Here is a 23,653-nt window from a genome sequence, read left to right as displayed (position 1 = left end):
TAGAAAACAAAAAGAATGACAGATATAAATTCAATTATTGCAAATATTAAATGTATATGAATTAAATAATCCAATCAAAAGCATAGATTGTCACACTGAATAAAAAAAACAAACAAACAAAAAAAACAAAGCACAAAAAAACACAAGATCAAACTATATGCTATCCAGAGGAGACACCCTTTAGATTCAAAGATATAAACAGATTAAAAACAAATGGATGGGGAAAGACACTGTACAAATAGAAGGAAAAAAAAAAGGGGAGAGAGAGAGAAAACTGGAGTGGCTATCCTCATGCTAGACAAAATAAACTTTAAACAAAAATGTCACTACAGATAAAGAGGGACATTTTTAATAATAAAAGGGTCAGTCCATCCAGAAGATATAAAATTTCTGTACATACAATGCAATGAACTATTGAGCCCCAAAATACACAAAGTAAAAACTGATAGATTTAAAAGGAGACACAGAAAATTCAGCATTATTAGTTGGAGATTTAAGTATTCCATTTATAGTAATGAATAGAAAAACGTGATAGAAATATAGATCAGTGGAATAGAATTGAAAGTCTAGAAATAAACTTGTACCTTTATGGTTAGCACTGGAATTCTTCCCTTTTGTGCTGGGTACAGACTTTCTTCAAACATTTCAGTCTGAGCCCATAACTTTCTAGTTATATTAGGTTATTAAAAACAGTGTCTTTCAGATTAAGACCTTATTCTATCCATTTGTGTAAAACCTTCCTTGGAATAAAATATCTTCCTTCTTCCAATGAGGTATAGACTTGAGGCTTTTAGTGATTTTGAGTGGATAGGGGTGAAGTCCATCTTCTTATACCTGATCTTTCTCCTTGGGTATTAACCAGGGATAGGGAAAGAGAATGTGTTTGTTTATGAAGCTGTCATTGAAAGTGGGTAATTATTTGTAAACACAATGAAACCCAGTCCTCCTAAAGCCAAGTTCTCTGCTGAGTTTATAACTAACCTCTGTAACCAAAACTTTATTCTCTTTCTTGTCCCTCACCTGTTTTCCCTCAAGATTGAGGAGTATCAAAGAAAACAGAGGACTGAAACCAAGCAGGTCCCTGTAGGGCCCTCCCAGGTACAAAAGCCTTCTGTGTCCCTCATTTCTTGTTTGCAGACCTTCCCTAAGTTCTAAAGGGCAAATTCAAACAGTTACTAATCAGGGAAGTGAGGGAACACAGAAACGAAGGAAAAGCAGTCAAGAAACAATAATGCAGCATAAAGCAGAGGCCTAGTTCCTACACAGGGGATAAACATAACAATCTGAAACATATCTCTGAGTTCTTCTACAGGAACCAAGGCCCGCACCCAGGTGGAGGATGGTAACTTCAGGCTGAGCATAAGCATGTGGACCTCAGACTGTTTGGAACCAGAAGGCTGATGACTGAGATTCCTGGAGCACGACCCTGTTACCTCACCACCAACCAATCAGAAGAAAGTCACACACCCTGCAGCCCTCCCCCCAAAATTTGCCTTTAAAAACTCTTGCCTGAAAACCATTGGAGAGTTCAGGTCTTTTGAGCATGAGCCACCCATAGTCCTTACTTGGCCCTCGCAATAAACCTCTCTCTGCGCAAGACTCCAATGTGTCAGTTTGTTTGGCCTCACTGTGTGTCAGCCACATGAGCTTGGGTTGGACAACAACCAGAACAATTCTACCATGAAATTCCAGTCATAGTGAAAAGATGGATATCCCCCTTGTGCTGGTCATCGTGGCACACCCAGCAACTTGAGAAATATCATTGTGAGAGCTGGTGGAGGCTGAGAACGCATAAGGGACATGGTGCCAGGCACCACCTCCTGGGAATGACTTGTGAAACCCAGGTACCTTGTTAGTCCAATATCTGGCCGACAGAATCAGGCTCATGCTTCTGCTGCACACAACTCTGTCTTATGCTTTCGTAGCCCCCAATCTCATCTATCTTCCTTTCCCAACTCTTGGGCCTTTGGCTACAATGGGATCAGTCTTCTCTACCTTCAAGGAACCATACCCTCACCAGAAAAAGAGAACTTTATCCTTTCTTTATCTTGTTGTACCTAGTACCATATTTTTCCAATTTTTTTTTAGCCCCAGTGGAACCAGAGCAGCACCACAGGCTCACATACACAGAACCAGGAGCAGGGCCACTGTTTCCTCTTCTTGAAAGTACTCAAAAACTTCACAAGGGATTCTCTGGAGAATTCACATCTTGGGACTTTGGGCAGCAGAAAGTAGATAAGCACTTTTCCCTTCCACTTCATGGGGATGTAAAATGCACGGATAGTCTCCTTTTTTCTTCTTAGTCCCAATCCTGTGTACCATCTCTGCAGTCCTCCTGCTACTCTGGAAGAGGAGAGGTGACAAACCAGGATTCTCTCCCAAGAGAGGCTGAGTTCTCAATAGTTGCAGTTTCTATGCACGCTATGCACTGAATTTTGAAAGACAGGTCAGGAAAGTTAAATATTTTACAGTTTTAAGTAGGTGGTAGTTGAAGAGAAGGTAAGATGAAATGACCCAGAAAGTATGTGAATAGTGGCAAGAGGATCAGGGTAGAATTACAGGCATTGTAATATTGAAGGGAAAGATGGAAGAAAATGAACCAGTGCTTGAAATGAGACGAATTTTCAAGAAAATTCAGGATGAAAAGAGTTTCCTAAATGTGCAGCCCACAGTATTAGATGCTGTGAATATGTCAATAGGTTAAGAAACAAAAAGAGGCTATTATTTTGGCAGCCTGGAGATCATGAGCCTTTAGAGCAGTTTTAATGTCATATTGTGGGCAGAAGATTGAGCCAAGAGGTTGAAAGATCAATAGGAAATAAGGAATTAGAGGCAAAGAGTGTACAGCATGCTTTCAAGACATTTGGTGGTAACAACAAGGGAAAGATAGCTTGAAAAGAAAAAAATCAAATATTTTTTCCCCTATAAATATAGGATGGAGGCAATGATTTGGGCACATTTTTAGGCAAAGAATATGGAGCAATGGGAAGAGCGTTATTAAAAATTTGAGAAAGAATAAGTTATGAAGCAAGATTCAGAAGAATATGGACAGGAAAGAGTGTGGAGGAGCGTGATTAAATGTTATCTTTAAAAAGAAGAAGGGACCACCCCTGAGAAAGGGGTAATGATTGGATAGAAGATGAGAAATTGGAGTCTTAAGGTCACCTCCTAAGCAGGAAGGAAACAAGAGAGCAGGAAGCTTGGGGGAGGGAGGAGATGCAGGGGCAGGAATGGAGCTCACGAGTGCCTTGTTTATTATGTACTGAAATAATTCCACAGGCACTTTAAGAGTTGAGATTGGGAGGATGGAACTTTCATTATTTCTGAAGAGATGTCAGGGATAATACATTTCTATTATTAACATCTACAGTTCTCCAAATTCTTTTTCAGAATCACCACAACTCAGCCACATCTCAACACGGTTAATACGCTAATCTTATTTCTAACATTCATTTCTTTTCCTGTTTCTATGACTGTACTTTCGTAAATCAGCTCCTGACATTCCTCACAGGAAAGAGCTTGCTTTCTCTTCTTATAAGGTAGATAGGCTATTTTTAACCCCTTGTTTTCAGGCCCCTTTTCAGTCTTGCCTTGCAGACCTCCTGTCTGGGACCTGGAGCCCCTCTGGGTTCCGCCAGCAGATCAGCAGATCAGCTACCAGTTCCCAGCCCTCCCTCATCCTGGATGCCATCTTTTCTGCAAGCATTCTGAATTTCTCTGTCCTCTAATTGATGTCATAAATCAAAGCTCTTCTGCTAATTTGCGGTCTTCTAGAACTGTGTTCAAATTCTTCATGTTCTGAGGACATGAAGAACACAGCATCAATAGTTTAATCCCCATTCATTCATGTTTCTACTATCACCTTAATGGAGTTTAAAGGAGATGAAAGAAAAATGAGAAAAACCTGCCCCTTCAATGAACACTACAAATGATCCTTTGATACATAATCAATTTAGCATGTATATTACACTTCCAATGGAAATTATATATACACACACACACAACTGTTTATAAGTTGGCTATAGACTCTTTTATAGCTGTAACTACTGCCAATCTCGAATCTACTTTTGCCCCAGGATCATTCTACAGGAAATATCAGCTTTGCCTTCCCCTTCTTCCCATTCTGGAATGAAATATCTATCAAAGTAGGAAGTAATTTTTGTGAAGGGGCATTCTGCTTTGTTATCTTCATCTAGATAGTGGTTATAGCAGAGATTTCCTGTCCTCAGTAATTATGGAGATAAAACTTTTACTAGAAAGGGAATATAGACTTGGGGTGGAGGAAGTTGTGCCGATGACTAATATCCACTAATAAGAGGCAGCGATGACAGTGCAGGCAACTTTCAGTGAGTATCTCTACCCCCTCTTGATTATATCCCACCCTCCAGCACAACTTGGCAAGCTACCTCTACTGCCTGAAAAAGTGGAACTCTCTTAAAGAAAACCAGGTCCAATGTTCGAGTTTGGAAGATACTTCTGAAACATTATAAAGTGTGTCATCTTAGCAACCAGCTGGAGTGCATCCACTTGGAGCAGATCTATTTATCAATCCACGCAGAGAGCAAGCTGAAGACTTGCACCCTGGTGCTGAATGGAGCATGAAGAAAGAGCAGTGGAGACCGCATAAACAGTAAGCAATGACCTTCCGCTTAGAAGTTGGAGGCGATTCCTCACATGGACTTTCATGCATTTAGAATTTATTTCTCGGGGTTCCAAGGTGCAGGCGGATTGTACTAGGAATAAATAGTATCATGATCTAGAAAACCATGGGGAAAAAAAGGGATACCAGCAGAAAAAGGAGTCACTACCTCAAACAGATGGCAATCGGAATAAAAAGACAGCCATTTAATTTCGTAGCTGTAAAGTTTTAAAAGAAAAACAACACCTTCAAAATACAATCATGACCGTGGAAAATATATACCTAACTTTTTATATTTCTAAGTGTCCTCTGAATATTTAAGTAACTAATAGAGGGAAAGTGTATGCCCCTGAGTAGACCGAGTTCTTGCCAATGAACTCTTTTAATAGAACACACAACTCAGGGCTATAGAGATATATTAAAAGACCTTCTTGCTAACAGCTTGCTTGAAATAATGAGTACAAATGCCCAAAAGCGGTTGAGAAGTTGGCTTCTGCTTCAAACAAAATCTGCATCACAAATATTTTCATCTTGAGAATATGCATGCCAATACCTAGCACTTAATTTTCCCCCAATTACCTTTCCTGCAAACTTTTATACAACAAGTTGCTCTTATTTGAATTGCTTCTGATTTGCTTATGAAAACCTCTAGTATAGAATTTCACCTCTTTAGCCTCAGAACAATACTACTCAAAATTAGGCTGGAACACACAAATAGTCTGTAGTATCGATTTCTAACTGGCATGAATGTCTCAGTCCTCATTTTGAAAATGATGATAATGACCTTTATAGTCTGTTAAAACATTAAAAAGATAGACCTTAAAAACCAGCCCATCAACTATTCACCAAATAATCAGTTTATAAATACATTTTTTTAAAAATTATCATCTATGATTCATTTTTCAAACCCACTTTGGTTTCTTCTCCCTCCATTAAAAACCCGTGATAGAATAACCACGTTATAGAATAACACGTTATCTTGAAACTGGAGGAGACCTCAGAGATCATCTAATTGAAAGCCTCACTTTATAGGGAAGGACACTGGGGCCCAGAGAAGAAATACATAGAAGGATATAGGCTAATCTGCTTAAGAAAACTAGTACCTGAGAACAAGGCATCAGTAAAATCTAATGTAAAGAACTGGTCTCCAGAGTCTTTGATTTTAATGAGACAAGATAATAGCCTCTCTAGCTCTCTCTCTCTCTCTTTTAATTCAAATGAATTCACTTCAGACTTTTTAAAGTTTTGTGAATGTATTCTGAGAACTTTAGATTAGATGAGGGGGTAGAGTTTGCCCCCTCCTGGAGATTAATGGCTACAGCATACTAATGTCCACGTCTGGCTACAGCACGTCTCTTCTCTATGGCTCTGTAAAGAATATGCACACAGTTCCTTAAAAAACTAAACATAGAGCTACCATATGATCCAGCAATGCCACTCCTGGGCATATATCCAGAAAATATGAAAACTCTAATTCGAAAAGATATTTGTACCCCAATATTCATAGCAGCACTATTCACAATAGCCAAGACATGGAAGCAACCTAAATGTCCATTGACAGATGAATGGATCAAGATATGATACATATATACAATGCAATATTACTCAGCCATAAAAAAGAATGAAATAATGCCATTTGCAGCAACATGGATGGACCTAGAGATTATCATAGTAAGTGAAGTAAGTCAGACAGAGGAAGGCAAATATGATATGGTATCACTTATATGTGGAATCTAAAATATAGTATAAACAAATATATTTACAAAACAGAAATTGACTTACAGTTATAGAAAACAAACTTATGGTTACAAAAAAAGAAAGGGGGGAGGGATTAATTGGGAGTATAGGATTAACAGATGCACACTACTGTATATAAAATAGATAAACAAGGATTTACTGTATAACACAGGGAAATATAATATCTTATAATAAACTATAATGGAAAATAATTGAAAAAACAGAATATATATATATATATATATATATGTATAACCGAATCACTTTGCTGTATATCTGAAACTAACACAATATTGTAAATCAAATATACTTCAGTAAAATAAAATAATAATAATAGTAAAAAAACTTTTAAAAAAGAATATGCCTCCAGACTGAATGATTCCCAAAAGTTCTGCCAAGGACTCTCTCACTAGAGAATCCAGTTCCTTGGAAAGCTATCAACACTGATTTTTGGTATTTTATATTATGTTTCCTAATCTTTTATTTATGCCTCAATTCTACTTTCACTTTAAAAATTAGCAAGAAGCACTAGCATTAGTCTAAGGTATAACTGGTACTCTAGCAATACACTGGATGCCTTAATTCTCTTCGTTAGCTCTGCATATGTCCTTAAATTTTCTGAATTCCCATTTAGTTCTTCAGTTCTACAAAGTCCATTTGAATTATAAACATGTTCCCTGGAAAAAAGTCATTAACTGCACACCAACCATCAATATAACTGAACAGAACATGGGTGCCGACTACTCTCTTTCCAGTAACCCCAATTTTGCAAAAAGGCTACTTTCTTATTGCTTTTTAAGAAGAAAACACTTCCATGATCTATGACAATTTAAATATCCTGGTTTGGGCCAATCATTTCCACTGGAACTGAAAAGAAAGATTTGAGAAATCAGAGACAGCACATCATCTCAGTACAAACTATCGCGATCAGTGGCTTTCAAAGAGGGCGATTCTTCCTCCAAGGAGTATCTGGCAATGTCTGTAGACGTTTTTGACTGTCAAAACTGAGTGAGGAGATGCTACATAGTACCACATAGTCATCTAGTGGATAGAGGCCAGCGACAGGACTACACATCCTGCTATGTACAGGATGCCATGCATGACAGTGATGCCCAAATTGTCAGTAGTGCCAGGGGTGAGAGAGCCTTGATCTGAATTCTTGCTACTCCGAGTATTGTCCTCATACTAGCAGCTTTGAGCTCTTCTAGAAGCTTCTTAGAAACTTGAGTCCCACCACAAGACCTACTCAATCAATCTACATTAGCAAGATCACCAGGTGATTCAGGTGGACTGTCAAGTTTGAGAATCACTGATTATACAACACTTAGTCAATCCTTAAGTGCTATAGAAGATCAGCTGCCTCATAGCCCAAAAGAATACCCTTCACTTAAATAATAGGCTCAATGCTACAGCATCTTGTCTTTAATACAATATTACCCTTATTACCACTAGTTCCATTGGATGTCAGTCATTGTTACATACAAAAAAAAAAAAATCCATTGCTCAATAATACGGAAAATTCTATGTAGAGCAAACTTAAATGTATTGAAATCTCTAATAGGCTAATGTACCTTAATAATCTCCAAGAGAGAGCTATCATATGTACAATTTCCCAAAATTACTTAACCATAGGATCTATTTTTCCTCGGAGCATTTAAGAGGCTTAAGGTTTCACAGAACACATTTTCCTTTTCTCAGCATGGAAACTAAAGAGAAATTGATTAAAGTTCAGATCTCTCTCAATAGAGTCTTGAATGAGTTATTACCTATGATACTACATGTTGCTTCAACAAAAGACAAAACCCAAGCCCTGCCTTGACAGTGAAGAATCTCCTGGGTACCACTGCATATTGAAAGGACAAACGAACTTCAGGCCTGAAGATGAAACCTCCTTGTTCAGAAATCATATTAAAAAGACACTTGCTTTCCTCATACTATCTGACTGCTCTAGTGATATAACACTTTCTTCAGAATGTCACAGTAAAAAAAACAAAACAAAACAAAACATCATTTCACAAGCAATTCTTTGGAACAAATTGCAAAATAGAAGGGAAAAGACATAAGTAATTCAAGGCCAATGGTGACTTTATTATGCACATAAATTATGTGTAGTCACAGACTGTCTCTTTTCATCACTAATTATATTAAGGGTTATATAAGATTCACTTAATGAATAGAATTGCCACAGCTTTGCAAAAACCATGGACATTTCCTTATCAATTAACAATGCCTTAGGGATGCACACACTAAGTCTGAACCCCTGGCATTTAATGGACTTATCTATAAATAGATACAGCGTTACACTACAAGAAAATAAAAGCATACCTTTATATCTGTGAATAATGGCTAAAAGACCAGAATATGGAGTCACACATGTCTGGGTTCAAACCTCAACAACCCCCCCCCCTTATAAAGGCCTGAATTCCCCATACCCGGTACACCCAGCCATATAAAAGAAAGCATTATACCTTCCTCACCAAACACCTGTACCAACGTGGCATGAGAGATCTGAGCTATAGGAGCAGGGATCTTGTACGTAATAAGGCAGTGTGGTACCAGCAATTACTATCATTTTATTTTAAATTTATATTTTTAAGGCTTTCTAGCTACTGAGATATTACCTAGCTACTGAGACATCATTGGGTGAAAAACAGTCATTTCAGTTTATCAAAGTCATTCTCTTGGACAGAGTTCCCATAAGGAAAAATGAGCCCAATCACCTGCGACAATCAATGATGTGATAAAGGGATAATGAACCACATCAATTCTGCTGATCAATGGAGTGATAAATGCCAGAGCCACACAGCATTAAGAGCAAACCATAACAGTACTTAACTTTTACTGAGTGTAGCATTTATATTTTAAAAAAATCAAGTGTTTACTATGAGATGCATGTTTGAGTTCAAGGTGTTGGGCAGAGGTTTTTCTAAAGGTAACCACGAATGGATTCAAGCCCACTCTGAGTACAAGGTACAGGATTTTGGAAAAGGTGAGCCATCCTCCCCTTTTATGATTCCATGTGAAATTACTGAACAGTTTGATTCTTTAACAGTATAGAATCATCAGCTAGGTACCTCTTAATTCTCTCAGACATTTTGCCCTACTGTGTGCAATGTGAGGGTTAAAAGCATACACTGGAAACATCACTGGTCCAGGAATAAGATAAACTCTACTCTGATCTCACTTCTGCTATGACTGTCCATGTCCTATCAGAAAAGTCGTTCAGTCTCTTTTGGCACCTATTTCCTTCTCAGAACAAGAATAAAGGGAAAAAAACTGTTTTCCCCTCACTCACAAGGTTATTCAAGGAATTCATTCAGGTATCATAAAATAATTTATATGTTTAAAATGATAAAGCTATTCATTGATCTCATTATCTTCCCAATAGCCTCTTCTGTATGGGGCATGATATAATCACATCTTTCTCTCATAAGGCTTAATGTAATTGTTGTTTATTGTCCTCAGTGGATATTAAATTGCACAAGATTGACATGTAAGATCAGGGAAAATTTTTCTTAAAAGTGAAAAAAAGACACAAGGCTTTGAAAACAACTTTGTACCCCAGTTACACATAGTAAAAATCAAGGTGTAGCTATTCAACAAATAATGATTGAGTACCGTTACATATCAGATATTGCCCAGGTGTTTGGACAACTTCAGTGATGAAAACATACAAAAATCCCTGTCCTCATGGAACTTAGATACTAGCAGCAGGAGGCAGAAAATAAATAATGATGATTATAACAAATTATATAGTCTGCTGGAAATGCTAATCAAGTATTTTTTAAAAAGAATAGTAGATGAGCTTTCCAGGCAGAGGAAGGAGCAATGCAAAGGCCCTGAGGTTAAACCAAACTGGTATACACAAGGCCTGCAGGGGAGCTAGGCAAGGTGGGCAGGTGACGGCCAAGAGGTGATAGGGAGCCTGCCAGGTCTTAAAAGAAGAGGAAGCAGGGTTCCCCTGAGTGGGACACTGGGGACAGAGTACCTAGGTACAGGCAATAAGGATATACTTTGTGGAGAATTTAATGATAATAACAAACCAACTGGTAATGGAAAAGAATCTGAAAAAGAATAAACAAACAAATGAATAAATACATGTACATGTATAACTGAATCACTTTGCTGATAACTGAAACTAACACAACACAGTATATCAAATATACTTCAATTAAAAAACATTTTTTAATTAAAAAAAACTGGAATCACTATGCTTTTCTTTTACATCACGTGCCAGCAACTCTAAGCAATGTCACAGATAAAATACTTCTCAACCCCTAAATCTTCTGTTGGTCTAAGTTCTAAATGATTGCTGTGGTTACTGTGAAATTTTAATTGTATGTAAGATATACAGTATAACTTCCTGCTATCAGTCAACCCCTAAAAGCTGCCGACTCAGCCACAGGTATTCATTGCAGGAGGAAGTCTGTAATGATCCAGATTGCCTGAATTTGCTCTGGATTCAGTTTGTGTCTCCAATCCTTGTGGTACTACAGGATTGTGGATCTACTGCCTTTAGATTCAAAGTCAGGATAGCACAGTGATTATAACGGCAAAGAAGTAGATCTTGAGTTATATTCTATGTAAGCTCTTGAGTTATATTCTATGTAAGCTCTTGGTATTTTACTTGTGTTTCAAATTGAAAACAGCAAAACAGATTGCAAACTGTAAGATGTAATTGTGTGTGTGTATGTGTGTGTGTCTGTGCAAATTTTAGTTCATACAAGTAATATTTTACTTGTTTTCAACTGCAACTTTAGAAAAGTATTTTTAAATTGTTATTCCTCATATGATAACTTATTAAACTGCAGTATTATTTTTAAATTTTTACTGAAATATAGTTGATTAAACTGTAATATTATCTATTACTGTGAGACACAAAAAAGCAATATGTATCTTTTCTATTTTTTTCCTCAAAAATGCACTAATGTAACTAAGAAAAATGAAACGATTATGTATTTCCTTTTTACCATTATATTTGTTTGTTTGTTACCAGCCTGAATATACATAAAAGCACAATCAAAGAAATTTTCAATTTCACCTTTTCTCTGGTCATTACTAGTATTCATCTGTTTTCATAATTATTATTGGAAATAACTTTTTATCTAGAGGGGGGAATGTTAAGAAATGATGCACTCCAGTTGTCAGATACACAAGATAGGCCGATGATGGGAAGCAGCCCCTCGATTTTGTTTCTTAAATATTCAGTGTACGAAGTACAAGAAAATCACTTAGTCTAGAGTCCGACTTTGTTACTTTTGGCCATCTTCTCCACAGTGGGAAAAGGTTCATTAATAGTTGGATCAATAAATGGATCAATAGGAAAAATGTGAAAACAATCTAGATAATAGGATCTGAAAGGCTGATAGGAACACGTCATTCCAGATAGAGAACACAGATACCAAAGTGTCACTTTGTGTAATATGTACGGCAATACATTAACTTATTTTCTGGCTGTAAATATCTGGAACATGTTTTAGGTAAACAACTGTAATTGTTACTTCTAACTACAGCAACACTTAAATTGTGTGAATGATACCCTGCAATGTATTTTTTAAAATTCTGCTGGTTTTACAAATACATAATGACAGAGGACATCAGTCATGACTGTCTATCATTGTATTGACCCTTCATGCATAAAATCAGACAATTGATACTTGTCACCTATAAATCAACCTGAGGTTAAATATTAAAATAAACTCAATGGGTACTTTTTTCAAGTAGAGATATGATAAGTAATAGATAGAGATAAGTAATTTAGTTTGATAGCAGAAACCTAGTAGATGTGTTATAAAACCATCAAGAAGCAAACTATTAATTTTCTCTGATATACAAACTCCAAGCTATAATGATTCCTTCCATATATTTATTATACTATGACCCAGCAGAATATGAAACAGGTATATATAACATAAAATTATACCCAGAAACTTTGCTCTTCATAGCATTTTTTAAAAGAAGAGACATTAAAATCATTTCCTGTAGTTATTTCTGCTAAATTAAACATATATGAACAATTCTTTATTGAGATATTTGAATGTGTCAATAATAATCATTATAGTCTTTCAATAGATTGGGACTCTCTTCTAGTGCACTAATTAAGAAAAAGTCTGTAGCACTTCCAGACACATTTTCTGTATTACTCGTTTACTTGGAGTAGTTTCATTTTTAGAAACAGGAAAATAAAAATTTTCGTGTGATTACTGATAATCTAAGTATTACCTCCTTACCATAAAATATTCAGAAAAGTAAACAATATTAAGAAGAAAATAATCATCATACCACCTATGAAAATAACACAATAAAAACTACATCTGTTTTTATAAAAATTAACCATGTTCAAATTTTTTAAAAAATGGGATCATACTATTTATCTAGTTTCATAATCTGCTTTTGTAAAATTAAAAAATCTGTTTCCCACAACTGTTCTTGTCAATATGCATAAATATATAATATAATATTCATCTTCTCAATACACTGTATTTTATTTCACCAGTAGACTGTGAATGATTTCTTCTCTTCCCTTCTCTTTTCTTTTTTTCAGTTCTCTCCTCTCCCTCTGCTTACTTTTTATTTTTATTTTTTTAGCATGATTAAAATAAACTGAGGACTTACCACGTGATATCTGAGCTTCTGTGTTCAGGGTTTTATGTGTGTCATCATAGTGTCCCTCAAAACTTTCTAAGTAGTCAGTACTAATGCACCCATTTTACTGATAATGGAAAGTGAGAATTAGAGAGACAGAGGAATTGCCCAAGGTCATCAAGAATAGTAGGCGGCAAAGCTGAGATCCAAATCCAGGAGGGTCAGTTTTCTATAACCCTCCCTTAACCATTTCACTGAAACAGACCTTGAAACACAAATTGCCAGAACACTTTTCTCAGAATAAATTTCCCACAGTGGAATTCCTCATGTCCTAATTTAAAACTTGTGACATATATTTTCAAATGATCTTCAATTCACATTTTGCCAAACATGTGTGGAAATTCTTGGCTTTCCACTTCTTGGGATCCAATTTTCTTTATTCAATATTTAATAATATTTTTGTTCAATTTGTCTTTTTGTTCCGATCTGCTGAGGTAGGAGTCTTCTCCGCAGTCTCATACCTCCTGAGCTCACCAGAGGAATAAGCCTACTGACCCAGCCTTCCTGAGGCTGTCCAAGGATAACGCTGTCTGACCTCCTAATGTAGTCAAACCCTTAGATGCCAAAGGTGCATCCTGGTCCCAGGTGCTGTCCCTCCATGCTCACAGAGCTGTTGACACTTGGGGTCTGGTCTCTTTGGTCCCCGTGCACACTGGGCACTCTCCTCCTTAGAACTGACCATCTCTCCCGACCCCCCTCACAATGTCTCCAGGATGCCAAGGCAGTGTGTGCCCAGATCACAAAGTCCAGGGGAGCCTCGTAAAAACAGCCTTCTCGTTTTCTGTCTTCTAGTCCACTTCAGCCTTCTATTCTTCCAGCACCTCCAATCTGTTAGGTCCGGTAAAATCATTCCTGTGCTCATGGGCGACTCAACCTGTGACGACTGGCCTGTCCCATCACCATTTCTGCCTACCCAGCATCTCTAGTGCTCTTCAATCCCGTCGTTCCTTAGCTGAACTCCCCGCTGTATTAAAACCCTCAACCAGCTTTCCTCAAGGACCTCTAAATCCCTTGTCCATTTCCTTTCATTACTAGTCTGGCAAAACATCCAATTAGGCTATCTGCCTTCTCCATGTCTGAGTTCCAACTAGTTGATTTCTGCTGGAAAAATAGCCCAAATGCACAGACTGCTGTTCCTGAGAACCCATGCTGTGGGGAATCCAACCCCAGCTCTCCCTACAGTACTGCTAGGTCCCCAGTCACCTGGCCCCTCCTCTCCATCCATCACTCTGCCCACTGTGGTCTGGCTTCCACGTGAACTCCTCTGCGGACAGAGCTCTCACACCAACCTTCTGTTCATCAGTGATGATCTCACTTCACCTTTCCTGTAAGTCTGAAATCCTCTTCCGATGGTTTCCAGGACACCTCACTCTCCTAGTGTTTTTCTATATGATTTTTCCCGTTTCCCACTATAATTTCTGGGTTTCTCTGTCTGTCCCAGAACTGGTGGTGACTCGGGATGCTGTTTTAGGACCTCTGCTAACTCTACACTCTGTCCCTTGTCAGTCTCTTCTCACGTGTTTTCCATCACTAGCAGCTGGCTTGATGATGCCTGCATTCTACACATCCGTCAAATCTTGCTCTTGATTTGGAGCCTATGTATCTAGTTGTTTATTTGTATATTTCCTTAGAAGTCCAGGTTTCTGCCTTTGCCACCTGGATAAAATATGGTTGTGTTCACAAATAGGCATAGGAAAAGGAGCAGGCATGCTTGGCTACATCTTACTTAACTTTGAGATCTTAGCCTAGATATTGTTTTCTCTGGGAAGCCTTCTATAAGTGCTAAATCTGGATTAAGTGCACTTCTTATTCAAAACAGCCTGAACTTCTATCATGGCACTTAACACACTGTATTCTAATTTCTTACACAATTTTTTTGTCTCTCTCAGTTGACTGTAAACTGGCCCCATGAGGACAGAGAAAGTGCTGATTTTTTTCCACACTGTATTTGCAACACTACACAGTGCACACAGCAGGTGCTCTGTTACTGAGATGAACTGAACTGGATGGAATTAGATTCTTCCTGGGTTTTCTCTCCATACAGAGGCCACCAAGGCCAGGCAGTTTTGTCCTGCCCTGTTAATCTCCATGCCTCAGCTCTCATTTTTTAGGGATGGTTGCACAGACATCTTCTTCAAAAGCCCCTTTTTCCAAGCTTATCAACTCTTGCTAACTGATGCCAATGAAGACCCAGCCATTTCTCAACGAGGGATCAACAGACCCATCTGGGTGCAGCTTTACACCTTGCTACACTTTGGAAAGTCCTTCCCATGATGACTTCTTCCAAGTTTATTTAGACTTACTTAGCATGCTGAAATATTTAATCAATTTGGAAAGTAAGGCAATTATATATATATATATATATATATATATATATATATATATATATATATATATATGTGTGTGTGTGTGTGTGTATATATATATATATATATATATGTATCCAGTTGGTTAGTTATCCTAGCACTATTTATCAAACTCTTTAAATATTCTCCCGTGATCTAACATTTCAGCTCTACCAAACAGTAAAATCTCCTAGGGCGTGGAGAAGAGTGTGGACTCTAGGGCCAGCTTCTCAAATCCAACCCCACACTGACACTCACTAGTCCTCGGGCAGGTCACTTAACCTCCCTGTGCCTCTGTAATTCAGGGGTAACAACAATAGTATCTTTCAGTGTTGTGATTAATTTACATGTAAAATGCTCAAAAGAGTACTGATACAGAGTAGATCTTTAATTGCTACTGTAGATTATCACTGTCACCTGTTTAGATACTTCATCTTCAGCTCTGTTCACCTGCTCATCTTTGAGCCTGTGCCTCACTGTTCTAACTGCTGTAGAAAGAGAACGCAGTTTCCTGTCTCAAATAATCTCCCTGATCATTGCCCCTTTCCTTCCTTCCCTTATTTAAAAAAATAATCACTTTTCTACTCTTGTACAATTATTTCTTTAGTAAAACACTTTTCCCCTCAAATATTAATAACAGTCAACTTTTACTTGCAAACTGCTTTCCATGGGTCAGGCACTGGGTCAAAGGCTTTATTGACATGGATCATCAAATTTAATTTTATGAGATATACTTCATCATTATATTGGCTTTACAGATTAGGAGAACAATCATTGGAGCCATTAAGGAAGGAACCCAGGCTCTCTGATTCTAGAACTTGTGCCGTGTATGACTACAGGGCATCGCTTCCATTATAAAAACTCTTGTTGAGATTGGGCTCAGATTTGGATGAAATCTCTATATTTATTTGGGAAGAACTGACAGTGTTGAATGCTAAGTCTTCCTGCTCAGTATTACGATTATTCTTTATCCAATTATTTATTTATGTTCTTCATTAAAGTTTTATATCATCAATAGAAGTAATATTTATAGAGTACTGACCACAGTGTAGACACTGTTTAAATGCTTTGCAAATATTAACTACTTTCATTCTCACCATGACCCTGTGGTGTTGGCCTTGTTATTATTTCCATTTCACAGATAGGGAACCGAAGCACAGAGATGGCTCTTCACATTAAATGACTTCGTATCGCACAACCAGTGAGTGACAAAGCTGGTATTTTTATTACACTCTCTTGGCTCCAGAACCCATGACTGGCTACTAAGCTCTCAGATTTACCTCTCAAATCATGGGTAAAGCACTATATTTCTACCTGTTCATATACTATTGATATTTACCAGTGAAACTTTTCTCAGTCTATTTTTTTTTTTTTTTTTTTTTTGCGGTACGCGGGCCTCTCACTGTTGTGGCCTCTCCCGTTGCAGAGCACAGGCTCCGGACGCGCAGGCTCAGCGGCCATGGCTCACGGGCCCAGCCGCTCCGCGGCATGTGGGATCTTCCCAGCCTGGGGCACGAACCCGTGTCCCCTGCATCGCCAGGCGGACTCTCAACCACTGCGCCACCAGGGAAGCCCTTCTCAGTCTATTTTTATCTTGTTATTGCTAGTCTATAGGAAAGCTTTTTTTTTTGTATATTTTCTTGCTAACCTGTTGAAAAGTTATAAATTCCAACGACTATCAGTTGATTATCTTGGGTTATTCAGGGAAGTCATCAAAATAAAGCTTGGTTTTGTTCCTCAATATGCAAAATGCATCCTTTTCTATGCTTTTAAAAAACTGTTTGGGTTAGCACCTCCCCCAAATTTTAAATGAATAATTTTGCATTAGACATCCTATTCCACTTTAGGGGTAATGCCTCTAGTTTTCCTCTCGTAAAAGAACTTCTGAGGGACGGACGCAACCTTGGGTGTCCCAGCCTTCGCTCGAAGGCCAGCGCGTCGGCCGCGATGCCCGGGCTCCGGCGCTTCCGGCTGCCTGGCCGCGCTCTGCGGGATGAGCGCGGCTCACACCACCACCCTGGCCGCGAGCGCGACTACACCCGCGGCTTTACCGACTACCACCAGCACAGCCCCGGCGCCGCCGCCGCCTTTCCCGCCTGGCACCACTCCAGCCCCAGAAATCTGTGAGAACCGCAGCACGGTGTTTCCTGCTTTGATGCTAATGCTGCTAACGCTACCCGCTTGGGGCCAGAATGCAAAAGTAAAAGCTACGGTTCAGATAATCCCACAGTTCGTGATGGCAAGGGGGGTGAACAGCACAGAATTCTGTCCTGGGCTCCCTGCCACACCGCTGCCAACCATTTCTGCAGCGAAAACCACAACTCCGCCTTCCCCGTCTACAGCTTGCACCACGGCTACTACATCAGGTACAACGGATACCACTTCAACTCCGACTTCACAACCTGTGCACAAGTCTACCTTGGGGGCAGCCGGTTTCGTTGAAGGGCCTGTCCTCGTCTTGGGTGTGCAGGCTGTAATTTTCTTTCTCTATAAATTCTGCAAATGGAAAAGAACGAAACTACCGCACTCTGTAAACAGACCGGCTAAATTAACATGGACAGGTGTGTAACTCTCTGAAACCAAAATATTCTCTTTCAAGATGTGCCACATGGAAGACGCTATTCTAGGATCTTTAATTTTTCAAAGGATGCATATAGGAGCATCGCCCTTGAAGAGAAACCAGTTAAATCTATTTGCTCAACGGGAATATTTAAACTATTCTGCATGAATCCTTGTGGCTGTCTTCTTTTATTTTAAAGGGCTGCTGCTGTGTGATTAAGTTCTCTCTTCTTGACAGGCCAAATGTAACTCTGTAAGTGATGGAAAACATTGTCCTGCACAGACGACCTCATGACTCTTTTAGCAATTCAAATTTAGTCATTTTAAAGCCTGAAAGCTGCATTTTTTTCATGCTAACTAGGGATGTAGTTTAGTGACCAGAATTGAGAAAAATGTGCCAAATGAGCAGCAATCAGGGGGATTTGGGGCTATAATTGCAAAACGTGGAATAAATTTATAAATTTAGTATCCTTAGAGTAGAATTTTGTGCTTGATAAATTATTTTTTCTACATTAGAAAAAAGATGCCACACAAGGAATTACATTCCAGATTTAAAGAAATGAATGGAAAGGGTACAAAACATTAAAGTGTAGCAGGTTATTGTTCATACTTGTAAAGCACCTTATATCGTTGAGAAAATAAAGAACAGAAAGACAGACTGAAAGGTAGACTGTAACTTAAAATGTTGGTGATTTGTTCTTTCACATTAATGAAGGGAAAGGTTGGACTGAGGATGTAACTGTTGATGTGATCAGTAGTAAACCTGCTTTTAGATACCATAATGTTAGTATTTAATTGAAAACGTACCTACTTTATTTCAAGCCTGAGTAACTTAAAGGATGTTACACAAAGTCGAAAGCCTTCATCTACTGAACCTCCCAACATTTTGCTTATGGCTGTTAAAAAGTATAAAGTTGATTTAATTATATTTTCCTTTGTACTTCAAAAACTTATCCTAACACTGTTGTACCTTAAAAGGATTTCCACCAAGCTTTCTGGAAAAGTAACTTCTATAAGGCAAGAGAGAAAGAAGTTGTTTTAGAATCATTTATTAACTCTTTAAATAAGACAATCATTTTAAGTTTTGAGATAGCAAATGTGAGCAGTGTAATTTCAGAAAAAATTTTAGTTGATCAGATTACTGTAGATTTTTAATAATGATTGCCCTGGATAAACAGATTGTACTTTTTCTTTCTCCTTTTCCATCCTTCCTTCTTCTTAGTTTCAATTCCTGTAGTATGATATGCATGCATACTTTTATTTCTTTAGTTTCCTTATGAAGCACCAGTTTTTTCAGGTTTAGAGGGATACTTCTTCCCTGCCTTTGACACATTGGATTAGTTCAGAGGCTTAAATCAGTTTAAAATGAGCTTCTGCTTTTCTAGGTCATTAAGGTTTTTCGTTTTAGTTTCTTTAGCCTATAGCGGCTGTGTTTAGCACTTGGTTTTCAATATTTTATAGTAAGAAATGACAAGTTGCTTTGGTCCATTTCAGAAGCCAAAATTCCTTACATTTAGATAATTAAAGATTCTTAAAATGAAGATTTACTGTTTCTTCTTTACTTGCTGGTATAGCTAAAGTTTGTTTTACTTGCACACTGGTATATATACCTAATGTTTTCAAGTGCCTTAATTGTTTAAAATCTCTGGCTTCAAAGGTTTTTTGGGAAAGGTAGGCTTACCTCACATTTTTGTTTCCCTCAGTAGTAATATTTTTGGTACTGCACAAAAAATTTTATTATAGTGCCATGGCTATTAGTTTTTAGTGAGTGCTTTAAGATACAAGATTCAGTTGAAAATATACACAATTTCCATTCTCCCAAAGTGGTAAAAATTAGCTACAATGTTATAATTGTCATTTACCTAGACAGGAATACCTTGCCACACATTAATGTTAACACTATAGCTATTTTTGTGAAAATATAGCTGATGAAGCCTCTCATCTTCTGTAATTTTGAATACTGATCTAACAGAATGATAATATGGAATTAGATTTTACAAAAAGAGCTCTTACAACAGAACTCACAGCCCTTTCCCCTCTTCCTTTAGCAATTTAGTATCTTGAGCCATTAATAACTTGGGGCCAGCCGCTCCGCGGCATGTGGGATCCTCCCAGACCGGGGCACGAACCCGCGTCCCCTGCATCGGCAAGCGGACTTTCAACCACTGAGCCACCAGGGAAGCCCTGGGGGTTCTTTTTAATCCAGAAGGTATATAGAAACCTTTTCAGATTTTTCATCTGATTTGTTCATGCAGGTTATAGTTCTATTAAAATCCCTTATTTTACCTTACAGATATCTGTCGCACAGACACTGCTGTATTTAGAAATTTCTATTTCAGTTCATTAAAAACTGCAAAACCAATCTGTACCATGTACCAAACTGATTTAAAATAAACCTACATGTTTGTTGGATTAAAAAAAAAAAAAGAACTTCTATTATTTTGGGTTTTTTTTTTTTTAAGACAGGTACTCTCTAACCTATTAAAAAACAGTAACATTGAGATTCTTACATTCAGTCAGTGACATCATTTCCTGGATTTTTCATTATTATAGGGTGCCAAAGCTCTCCCACATCTTACAAAATAGGGCTATATATTCGATGGAAAAGAAAGCTATGTATCACCCAGGAGACCTCTGATTTCCATAATATGGATAGATAACAATTGGCATTTGTAAATACAGAGGAAAGGCAAGAGGAGAAATTTATTCCTCATTCTTGTCGTGATTAATCCTTCTGAGTTCATTTAAAATCATTCTATAATAAATTATACTTAGAGGTAATTTTAAGGAAGGCATTCATTGTTCAGCCCAAGGTTATGTGTTTTTGATTGAAAGAAATCACAATCCAAATGGCAGAAGGCTTTGCTTATATTGAATGATTATTTTCACTCAGGGCTTAGGAATCAAATGAGATCAATCCAAATGCACTAGAAGCAGCTGGAAGCAGCTCTCACACATCTCATATATGTTTACCCGGGGAAGTAAACACTACACACACTTGTGGTTTCAGTCATTGAAATGGTTACAGAACTTTGAGAGAGTTCCACAAAATGTGAACACCTATAAATTGGCACAAGACTGAACTGCAGCCAAAGAAGACTGGCAGGTGAAGCAAGACAAATCTGAACTTTTAAAATCTATATTTATATTCTTTTTCTGTTTTAATCCATATGCACCTTATGCAGAAATATAACCAATAAGTGGTTTTACCTCTCTGCTCTTTCCTTAATTCTGTTTGCAATGTCACCCTTTGCAGTTGTCGTACAAAACTCAACTAAGTAAGAGCTGTGTGGGTCTTAGGAGATTTTCCTTCGAAGCTTGCTTTATAAAACCTCTACCTCTGATTAACCCCATATCTCTGCTTCTATCCTTTCTGTTGAATGCTGCCAGAGAAAAGTGCCATACTAACATGGACTAGAGCCACTGTACCACCCCATTTTGGTCCTCAGAGCATCTGTTAATGGTTCTTTGTGTTCTGGATTCTCTGTCCCAGTCACGGCAGAGCTTACCTCAAACCTATATCATGCTGTCTCCTCCAATGAACCCACCAGCTCTCCATCTCAAGAGATAACTTTTGTTCTTACTGACCTATGGGCCGCAGAAACCTACAGACAGGAAAGCCTTCAACCTGTCCTACACAGATGAGCTTTAAAGCAGAGCCCTGTAAGACAGACATTTAACACCTTTTAATTTAACTATACAAACTCAATAAGAGTGACAAAAATAAATGAATGATAAAATTATTGCATTCCAACAATTCTGAGATGCACACTTTTCATATCTTGTCATCTCTGAAATCAGAATGCATCTTCCAGCCAGTAGTTTCTTACAATCACTTTCAGCCAGACGGTGGTCATGGCACTGTTCTCAAGTCCTGCCACAGGTGGGAACTTGGGCCTGCTGTGTTTCATTCAAAAAACACTTTAAGGACTTTGAGAAAGAAACATCAGTGTTGACTATTATCTGAAAACCTTCCAGGGACACATTCTGGTGAGATCAAGAAAAGAAAACTTGCAGAATGTGTCACAAGAGCTGGAAAGACAATCACAGAGGCAACCGTGAAACCCTTCTTAAAAAGGTTCTGTACCCTCACCAATTTTAGTGTCACTGAGGATGGCTGTGCATGGAAAACTAAGATGCTGATGACAGAGCATCAAAAGTGAATCATAAGAGAGACTGTGGAAAAGTTTTGGGAATACTTCACCAACTTATGGAACTTGTACTTTCATTTTTAAGAAGGTACAATAATATATGACAACAAAAATCTATATCTAGATGAATCTAAAAGAGCTTTTCCAATAGGAATGAAACAAAATTTTAAGTAAAAAAAAAAAACTTTGTGTCCCAGTTTGCATCCTAATTTTCTCTTTCTCTCCTTCTTCTTCTTTCCTTCCTTTCTTCCTTCCTCCCTCCCTCCCGCCCTTCCTTCTCTCTCTCTCTCCCTTTCCTTCTCCCCCTCCCCTTCCTTTACTCCGCTGTTTCTTTTTTTCTTCACTCCTTTTCTTCCTTGCTTCCTTTTTCCTTTCTCTCTTAGTTGTATATAAAATTATGGTGCATATTTAAAGTGTCTCAAATTTTATGAAATTTGGCAATAATTTAAATAGTGCTAGTGATTCTGACAATTAGTCACACAATTAGTGACAATGAATCTGAAGATTGATAATACAAAAAGCAATTTTCCAATTAATGTTTTTATAAGTACATTTTAAATGGCATACTAATCAAAATATATTTTTAAAGTATTTTTGATAACCCTATTGAACTTAAACTTCAAATACTCATCAAGTTAATGTTTTATATTTTAAATGACATAAATACCTGGGTTGTTTCTTATTCACTCCACGACTTTTGCCATATAGATGTTTATAATCTTCAAAGTAGCTGAAAATCATCTTCTCCAAACCATCGTCCAAGAGAATGTTATTTTATTATTCAAGTATTTTTTTCTTTTTAAAATATTACTGCATTCATCTTTTTTATTTCCTAGTTAACATAACAAACATATCCTGAATGTCCATATCCATAAGTTACAATAAACTTTCAAGTTTTATAAAGAAGGTGAAACTGGCATTATTATATCTTTGTCACCAAATGAGGATAACACATATTTCCTGAAAATAACTTGTATGTATGAGTGTTCATATTGACACATGAGCTTGGTTCAACAAACCTTTCACAAATAACAAGGACTATAATCACTGCAAGCAGAAGTCAAGAACAAGAGCAAAAAGAAGAAAGAAAGAAACATGCATTAAGGAAAGCCTGTCTGAACATCAGGTATTTTACAGTAGCTTGATGGCGGTGGTGCAGTCTGAGTTCATCAACTGTTCTGGAATGGATCAGGAGTCAAGTCAAATTACTCACAACCAACAAGTAAACAGAATGCATTACCGGAAAGCTCTTACTTCCTGTCTCCCTATGCTATGCTGAATTGCTGTATTCAGTGGGAAACTCACTAACCGAAAAAACCTGACATCCCTCATCATTGTCAAGGCCCTAAAAACATTAGTCAATGTCTTGAAGTCACTTAAGCCCTCTGGCTCTGTGCACTCTGCTCTCAAGCTCTCCATAAATGAGGGTTGCTTCCTAATGGGAGGAAGTGACACATTAGTGAATTACAAGTTTACACTGCGCTATATGAATACATTTCCTGATAATTAGCATTATTGGCTGCTAAGATGTGTTTTGAAAAGAGGTACAGAATTTAGAATTTTCTAAATTGAAGTCC

General features: G+C 37.7%; 1 protein-coding gene and 1 pseudogene across 3 annotated transcripts in view; one reads left to right on the top strand and one right to left on the bottom strand.

The window, feature by feature from the left end:
- The window catches only part of CTNND2 (catenin delta 2), a gene marked incomplete at both ends in the record, with an annotated part of 950,049 nt that overhangs the window by 692,306 nt on the left and 234,090 nt on the right, over window positions 1-23,653 (bottom strand). The gene's annotated exons all lie outside the window — the stretch shown is intronic.
- LOC307052217 (sialomucin core protein 24-like) lies at window positions 9,269-17,900 on the top strand (annotated as a pseudogene). Its single transcript has 2 exons — window positions 9,269-9,365; window positions 17,283-17,900. The product of its transcript is annotated as a sialomucin core protein 24-like (transcript).

Source organism: Hyperoodon ampullatus, assembly GCF_949752795.1.
Source record: "Hyperoodon ampullatus genome assembly, chromosome: 4".
NCBI lineage: Eukaryota > Metazoa > Chordata > Mammalia > Artiodactyla > Ziphiidae > Hyperoodon > Hyperoodon ampullatus.
This window is presented reverse-complemented; position numbering and strand designations above follow the sequence as displayed.